Source organism: Sturnira hondurensis, unplaced genomic scaffold, assembly GCF_014824575.4.
Source record: "Sturnira hondurensis isolate 20B ecotype Veracruz unplaced genomic scaffold, ASM1482457v3 Scaffold0025839, whole genome shotgun sequence".
Lineage (NCBI taxonomy): Eukaryota > Metazoa > Chordata > Mammalia > Chiroptera > Phyllostomidae > Sturnira > Sturnira hondurensis.
The window spans coordinates 70,676-79,359 of record NW_028098470.1 but is presented as its reverse complement, the minus strand read 5'-3'; the positions used below and the strand labels follow the sequence as shown (position 1 = coordinate 79,359).

The 8,684-nt window shown below is 35.8% G+C and overlaps 1 non-coding gene across 1 annotated transcript; it reads right to left on the bottom strand.

Moving 5' to 3' along the window:
* Positions 1-7,839: 7,839 nt before the first annotated feature.
* Positions 7,840-7,946, bottom strand: LOC118982747 (U6 spliceosomal RNA). Its single transcript, XR_005065593.1, has one exon. It is a non-coding gene; the product is annotated as a U6 spliceosomal RNA (small nuclear RNA).
* Between the last annotated feature and the right edge of the window lie 738 nt (positions 7,947-8,684).

Sequence of the window (8,684 nt, the reverse complement as noted above, 5' to 3'; positions counted from 1 at the left end):
TATTGTTTTTTACTCTCCATTTTCACTTATTTTTCTCTCTGATCTTTATTATTTCCTTTCTTCTAGTCCTCTTAGACAGCGATTGTTCTTCTTTTTCTAGTCCCTTTCTGTGCAAGATTAGATTTATTTGAGATATTTTGTTTTTCCTTTAGATAGACATGTATTTCTCATAATATCCCTCTTAGAACTGCTTTGTATATGTTCCATAGATTTTGGGTCACTGTGTTCTAATTTTCATTTGTCTCAAGGTATCTTTTGAATCATTCCTTGATCTTATTGTAAACTCATTTATTGCTTAGTGGCATGTTATTTAGCTTTCATTTTTTGTGGGTTTTTTTTTTCAGTTTTCATCTTGTAATTGGTTCTGGTTCTATACCATGGAGATCAGAGAAGATGCTTGCTATGAAATCAAAGTTCTTAATTTTTTTTAGACTTGTTTTGCAGGTTAAGATGTGGACTATCCTGGAAAATGTTCCATGCATACTTGAAAAAATATAAATTCTGCTTCTTTGTGGTAAAATGTTACAAAAATATCTACTGAGTCTATTGGCTCTAATGTAGCACTTATGACCACTGTTTACTAGTTGATTTTTCTCTCTGCATAATCTATTCATTGATGTCAATGTTTAAGTTCCCTGTTATTATTGTAATACAGTCAATCTCTCCCTTTATATGTGTCAATATTTTCTATATATATTTAGCTGCTACTATGTTTTGTGTGTATGTGTTTACAAGAGTTATGTTCTCTTGTTGGATTCTTCCCTTTATCATTATAAAATGCCATTTTTTGTCTCTTGTTACAGACTTTGTTTTAAAGTCTATGTTTCTGATATAAGTATCACTACATCAGCTTTTTAAAATTTCCATTTGCATGACATTGTTTTCCATTCATGTACTCTCAGTGTGTTTGTGTCTTTCAATCTGAAATTGGTCTTCTGTAGGCAGCATATGTATAGTTCTTGTTTCTTTAATCCATTTATCCACCCTATGTATTTTAATAGGTACCTTCAGTGCATTTAAATTTAAAGTAAGTTTGGTAGATATGTAGTTATTGCCATGTTATTGTTTTTTATTGTTTTTGTAGTTGTCTGTTCCTTTTTTATTCTCCTTCACTCTTTTCTTATAGGTTGACGACTTTCTGTATTGTTATGTCTGGATTCCTTTATTTTTTTTCCATATCTGATATAGCTTTTTAGGTTGTTTTTTACCACGTGTTGCACATACACCAAGCTATGTCTATAGTAGCTTATTTTAAATTGATGGTTGCTTAAGTTCAAACACATCTAAAAATAACTATAATATTTGACAAAATTTATTGAGGCAACATTGGTTAATAAAATTATATAGGTTTCAAGCCTATGGTTCTATAATATATCATCATATTTTTCATTGTGTTTACCACCCAAAGTCAAATAATTTCCTATCATCATATAATTAACTCCCTTTACTTTTTACTACACCCCCCCAATGCCCTTTATGTTTGGTAACCACTATACTGTTATCTGTGTCTATGAGTTTAGTTTTGTTTGTTTCATTTGTTCATTTGTTGCTTTTAGTTTTGTATGCCATATATGAGTAAAATATGGTACTTGAATTTTTTATCTGACTTATTTAGGTTAGCATGATACTCTCAAGGTCCATCCATGCTGTCACAATAGTAATATTTCATCTTTTCTTATGGCTGAGCTAAATTCCATTGTATATATGTAGCACATCTTTTTTTTAAGTTTGACTTTTTTCTGGATTATATTTACTTATTTTTAGAGAGAGGAATAGAAATATTAATGTGTGATTGCCTCTCAAGCACCCTCTACTAGGGACCTGGCCTGCAACCCAGGCATGTGCCCTGACTGGGAGTTGAATTAGTGATCCTTTGGTTTGCAGGCCTGTGCTTAAGCCACTGAGCTACACCAGCCAGGGCTGTACCACATGTTCTTTATCCAATCATCTGTTGAAGGACACTTCAGTTGTTTCCATGTCTCAGCTATTGTGAATAATGCTGCAGTGAACATGAGTACATATATCTTTACAAATGATGTTTTCAAATTTGAGAGAGAGGAGAGAGGTTGCTGAATCAGATTGTAATTCTTTTCCTAATTTTTTGAGGAACCTCTGTAGTGTTTTTCCATAGTGGCTGTACCAGTTTACATCCCCACCAGAAGTGAATGAGGGTTCCTATTTTTCCACAACCTCTCCAACATTTGTTATCACTTGTCTTGTTGATAACAGCCATTCTAACGTGTATGAGATCATATTTCATTGCAGTTTTTATTTGCGTTCCCCTAAAAGCATGTGAAGGTTAGCATGTTTTCATATACCTGTTGGCCACTTTAATGACTTTTGAAAGAAGTGTCTGCTCAGGTCCTCTGCCCATGTTTTTAAAATGGGAGTATGTTTTTTATGGCATTGAGTTATATGAGTATTTTATTTATTTTATTTATTTAATTCTTGTTCAAGTTCAGTTTTCTATCTTGTATTTCCAGCAGTGCCCCCCTCCAGTGCTCCCCACCTCCCTCCCATTTCTGACCCGCACCCTTAGTTATTGTCCATGTGTCCTTTATACTTGTTCATATGAGTCCTTCCCCTTTTCCACTGTGATCTCTTCCCTCTCCCCTCTGGACCCTGTCAGCACGTTCTGTATTTCAGTGTCTTTGGTTACATTTTGCTTGCTTGTTGTTTTGTTGTTTAGATTCCTGTTAACAGCGATATCATATGGTATTTGTCTTTCACTGCCTGGCTTATTTCACTCAGCATAATGCTTTCCAGTTCCATCCATTATGTTGCAAAGGGTAGGAGCTCCATCTTCCTTTCTGCAGCATAGAATTCCATTGTGTAAATGTACCATAGCTTTTTGATCCAGTCATTTACCGATGGGCATCTAGGTTGCTTCCAAATCTTCGCTATTGTAAATTGTGCCGCTATGAACATTGAGGTGCATAGGTTCTTTTGGATTGGTGTTTCCGGGTTCTTAGGATATACTCCTACCAGTGGAATTGCTGGGTCAAAAGGCACATCCATTTTTAGTTTTCTTAGAAAATTCCATACTGTTTTCCATAGTGGTTGTACCAGTCTGCAATCCCACCGACAGTGAAATAGGGTCCCCTTTTCCCCACAACCTCTCCAACACTTATTGTTTGTTTCTTTGTTTATGGTAGCCATTCTGACTGGTGTTAAGTGGTATCTCATTGTGGTTTTAATTCGCATCTCTCTGATAGCTAGCGATATCGAGCATCTTTTCATGTGTCGCTGGATTCTCTGTATGTCCTCCTTGGTGAAGTGTCTGTTCAAGTCCTTTGCCCATTTTTAATTGGGTTGCTCATCTTCTTTGAGTGGAGTCATGTGAGTTGTTTGTATATTTTGGAAATTAAACCTTTGTCTGAGGTATCATTGGCAAATATGTTTTCCCAAACAGTTGCTTCTCTTTTAATCTTGATACTGTTTTCCTTAGCCATGCAGAAACTTTTTATTTTGATGAGATCCCATTTGTTTATTCTTTCCTTTATGTCCCTTGCTCTAAGGGACATATCAGTAAAAATATTGCTGCGTGGAATATCTGAGATGTTCCTGCCAATGCTCTCCTCTAGGGCTTTAATGGTTTCCCAGCTTAAATTTAAGTCGTTTATCCACCTTGAATTTATTTTAGCATATGGTGTAAGTTGGTGCTCGAGTTTCATTTTTTTGCATGTAGCTGTCCAGTTCTCCCAACACCACTTGTTGAAGAGGCTATCTTTACTCCATTTTATGTTACTGCCCGCTTTGTCGAATATTAATTGACTGTAGAGATTTGAGTTTATTTCTGGGCTCTCTGTTCTATTCCATTGGTCTTTGTCCCTCTTTATGTGCCAGCACCAGGCTGTTTTGATTACAGTGGCCCTGTAATAACAGTTTGATATCAGGTATTGTAATCCCTCCTACTTTGTTCTTTCTCAAAATTGCAGCTGCTATTTGGGTTCTTTTATGGTTCCATATAAATTTTTGAAGTGTTTGTTCTATGTCTGTGAAATATGCCACTGGTACTTTAATAGGTATTGCATTGAATCTGTAAATTGCTTTGGTTAGTATGGACATTTTGATGATGTTAATTCTTCCGATCCATGAACACGGTATATGTTTCCATTTGTTTGTGTCTTCCTTGATTTCTGTCTTCAGTGTTGTGTAATTTTCTGCATACAGGTCTTTAACCTCCTTGGTTAGATTTATTCCCAGATATTTTATTTTTGTTTTTGCTATATCGAATGGGATTTTTTTTCTTGATTTCTGCTTCTGCTGTTTCACTGTTGGTATACAAAAATGCCTTTGATTTCTGGATATTGACTTTGCCAAATTCATTTATTAGTTTGAGCAGTTTTTTTGTAGAGTCTGTAGGATTTTCCTTGTACACTATCATGTCATCTGCAAAGAATGACAGTTTTGTTTCCTCCTTTCTGATTTGGATGCCTTTTATTTCCTTTTCTTGTCTGATAGCTGTGGCTAGAACTTCCAATACTATATTGAATAGAAGTGGTGAAAGTGGACAACCTTGTCTAGTTACTGATCTTAGTGGAAAAGCTTTTAGTTTTTGCCCATTGAGTATGATGTTGGCTGTAGGTGTTTCATATATGGCCTTTATTATATTGAGGAATGCTCCCTCTATTTCCATTTTTCTCAGAAAAATCATAAATGGGTGTTATACTTTATCAGAAGCTTTTTCCGCATCTATTGATATGATCATGTGGTCTTTGCCTTTGCTTTTATATGCTGTATTACATTTATTGATTTACGAATATTGAACCATCCTTGCATCCTTGGATGAATCCCACTTGGTCATGGTGTATGATCTTTTTGATGTATTGTTGGATGCGATTTGCCAATATTTTATAGAGGATTTTAGCATCTATGTTCATCAGCAATATTGGCCTGAAGTTTTCTTTCTTTGTTGTGTCTCTATCTGGCTTTGGAATTAGGATGATGCTCGCTTCATAAAAAGAGTTTGGGAGTTTTCCCTCCTTTTGGATTTTTTGGAATAGTCTGTGAAGAATAGGGGTTAGCTCTTCCTTAAATGCTTTGTAGAATTCTCCTGTGAAACCATCTGGTCCGGGGCTTTTGTGCGATGGGAGTTTTTTGATTACTGCTTCAATTTCATCTGCTGTTATTGGCCTGTTCAGGTTTTCTGCTTTTTTTTATTGAGTTTTGGAAGATTACATTTTTCTAGAAATTTGTCCATTTCACCTAGGTTTTCAAATTTCTTGGCATACAGTTCTTCATAGTAATTCTTTACAATCCCTTCTATTTCTGTGGTATCAGTGGTGATCTCTCCTCTTTCATTTCTGATTGTGTTTATTAGGGTTCTCTCTCTTTTTTTCTTGATGAGTCTATGTAAAGGTTTATCTATTTTGTTTATCTTTTCAAAAACCCAACTCCTGGATTCATTGATCTCTAGAATTGTGCTTTTAGTCTCTATGTCATTTAATTTTGCTCTGATCTTGGTTATTTCCTTCCTCTACTTGCTCTGGGCTGTCTTTGTTGTTGTTCCTCAAGTTCTTGCAGGCATCGGGTTAGGTTGTTTGTTTGAAATGTTTCTATTTTCTTTAGGTAAGCCTGTATTGCTATGAACTTCCCTCTCAGAACTGCCTTCACTATGTCCCATAAGTTTTGGGTTGTTGTGAGTTCATTTTCATTTGTTTCCAGAAACTTTTTGATTTCTTCCCTAATTTAATTCTTGCCCCATTCGTTGTTTAATAGCATACCATTTAGTCTCCATGATTTTGGGTGTTTTGGGGTTTTTTCCTGTGGGCTTAGTTTCCAATTTCAGTCCCTTGTGGTCAGAGAAAATGCTTGATATGATTTCAATTCTCTTGAATTTGTTGAGGCTCGTTTTGTGTCCCATCATGTGGTCTATCTTTGAAAATGTTCCATGTGCATTTGACAAGAATGTGTATTTAGCTTCTTTGGGATGAAGCGCTCTCTATATATCAATTATGTCCATTTCATCTAGTGTGTCATTTAATGCTGCAATATCTGTGTTGATATTTTGTTTGGAAGATCTGTCCATTTTTTATAGTGTGGCATTAAAATCCCCTACTATAATTGTGTTGCTGTCAATATCTTTCTTGAGGTTCTCTAGGATTTTCTTTATATATTTGGGTGCTCCTATGTTGGGTGCATATATATTTATGATCTTAATGTCTTCTTGGTGGATTCTTCCCTTAAGTAATATGAAGTGACCTTCTGGGTCTCTCCTTATGGCCTTGTTTTTGAAGTCTATTTTGTCTGATATGAGAATTGCTACCCCGGCTTTTTTTTCTTGTCCATTTGCTTGGAAAATTTGTTTCCATCCTTTCACTTTTAGTCTGTGATGGTCTTTTGACCTGAGGTGGGCCTCTTGTAGGCAGCATATGAATGGGTCATGCTTTCTTATCCATTCAGCTATTCTATGTCTTTTAATTGGTGCACTTAATCCATTTATATTTAAGGTTATTATTGATAGGGACTTATTCATTGCCATTTTTGTACCACAGTTCCTCTCGGTCTCTCTCTTTTCCTTCCTTTCCTTAAAGCAGCTCTTTTAGTAATTCTTGTAGAGCCGATTTGATGGAGGCATATTGTTTTAGACTTCTTTTGTCTTGGAAGCTCTTTATTTGGCCTTCTATCTTGATTGAGAGCCTTGCTGGGTACAGTAGCCTTGGTTGTAGGCCTCTGTTTCTCATTACTTGGAATATTTCTTGCCATTCTCTTCTTGCTTGGAATTTTTCTATTGAGAAGTCAGTAGCCAACCTTATTGGGACCTCCTTGTATGTTACTTCCTTTTCCTCCCTTTCTGCCTTTAGGATTCTCTCTTTGTCTTGAAATTTTGCCATTTTAATGATGATGTGTCTTGCAATAGGCCTCTTTGGGTTACACCTGCCTGGAACTCTCTGCGATTCCTGGATTCATGTGACTTTATCTCTCCTCAACTTAGGAAAATCTTCTGTTATTACTCTTTCAAGTAGGTTTTCTATCCCTTGTTCTTCTTCTTCTCCTTCTGGTATTCCTATTATTTGGATATTATTACGTTTCATATTGTCTTGCATTTCTCTTAAATTCTCCTCATTTTTTCTGAGTCTCTTTTCCATTACTTCATCCGTCTGGGAGATTCTTTCTATCCTGTCTTCAATCTCACTTATGGGATCTTCCGCCATATCGATTCTATTCTTCATACCTTCTACTGTGTTCTTCAGTTCAGAAATTGTGTTCTTCATTTCCTCTTGGCTTTCACTGATGGTTTCTATTTCCTTTTTCATGTTGGTATAGTTTGCAGAGAGTTCATTGTAGCTCCCCTGTAGTTTCTGGTAGCTCGTTGTAAGCTCTTTGAATTTCCTGGTAAGCCGTGCTTTGAATTCCATATCTGATAGTTGACTTACCTCTATTTCATCTAACATTCTTTCTGAGACTTCCTCTTTTTCTTTCATTTGGGGATTGTTTCTTTGTCTTCCCATTGTTTGTGATACTCTTCTTGTTGGCCTCAGCTTCTTAAATTGATCTGTTCTGGTTCCCTGGGTTTATGGTGTGAACTTCTGTGGTAGGATACCTTTGAAATTCAGTGGTGCAGTCTCCTGCAGGTATCTTGGTGTTCTCCACTTCATCTACTCCTTTCTTTATTATGCGTGTGTGAAAAGTTGGAGGGGGAGGCAAAAATGTTTTATGATAGCAGAAGATTATTTTATGTTATTTACAGACACAGTCAGTAGAGAAGAAATAGACAGTCTTTAGGCTATGTATTGAGTTAACTGTGCTCTTCGACCCAGCTTGCCACTTTTAAGAAAGGATGGACATAAGTTAAGTCTCTTGTTGGGAAGGGGAGGCTTATGAGTTGTACCTAGAAAAAATATGGAACACTTCACGGATTTGTGTGTCATCCTTGTGCAGGGGCCATGCTAATCTTCTCTGTATGATTCCAGTTTTAGTATATGTGCTGCTGAAGCAAGCACTATATGAGTATTTTTAATACATTTTGGATATTAATCCCTTGTCAGAGCTATTCTTTGCAAATATCTCCTCTTATTCAGTTGGTTGTCTTTTTGTTTTATTGGCAGATTCTTTTGCTGTGCAGAATCTGTTTAGTTTGATATAATCCCTTTGAATTTTTCTTTTGCTACCTTTGCATTTGACATCAAATTCATAAAGTATTGTCTAATACCAAGGTGCACAGTATAATACTTAGTGTTTTCTTCTATGTAATTTATTGTTTCAGGTGTTTGATCCATTTTATCCAATTTTTTTGTATATGATGTCAAAGAGCAGTCTAGTTTCATTCTTTTCCATGTGGCTTTCTAATTTTCCCAGCACCACTTATTGAAGAGGCTTTCTTTTCTCCATTGTATGTTTTTGGCTCCTTTGTTGAAAATTATTTGCTCAATTGCATGTGAGTTTATTTCTGGATTCGCAATTCTGTTTCATTGGTCTGTATGTTTGGTTTTATGCAAATACAATGCTGTTTTGTAGCATAATTTGAAGTCAAGGAGTATGGTTCTGCTGGCTTTGTTAGTTTTTCTTAGAATTGCTTTGGCTTTTGAGGTCTTTTGTGGTTCCATACAAATCTGATGATTTTTTTGTTCTATTTCTTAAAAAAACTGTCGTTGGGGTTTTGATGAGGATTGCATTAAGTCTGTATATGTACAAGGTTCAGAGAAACATGGACATTACAACATTTACAATTCCTTTTTGAA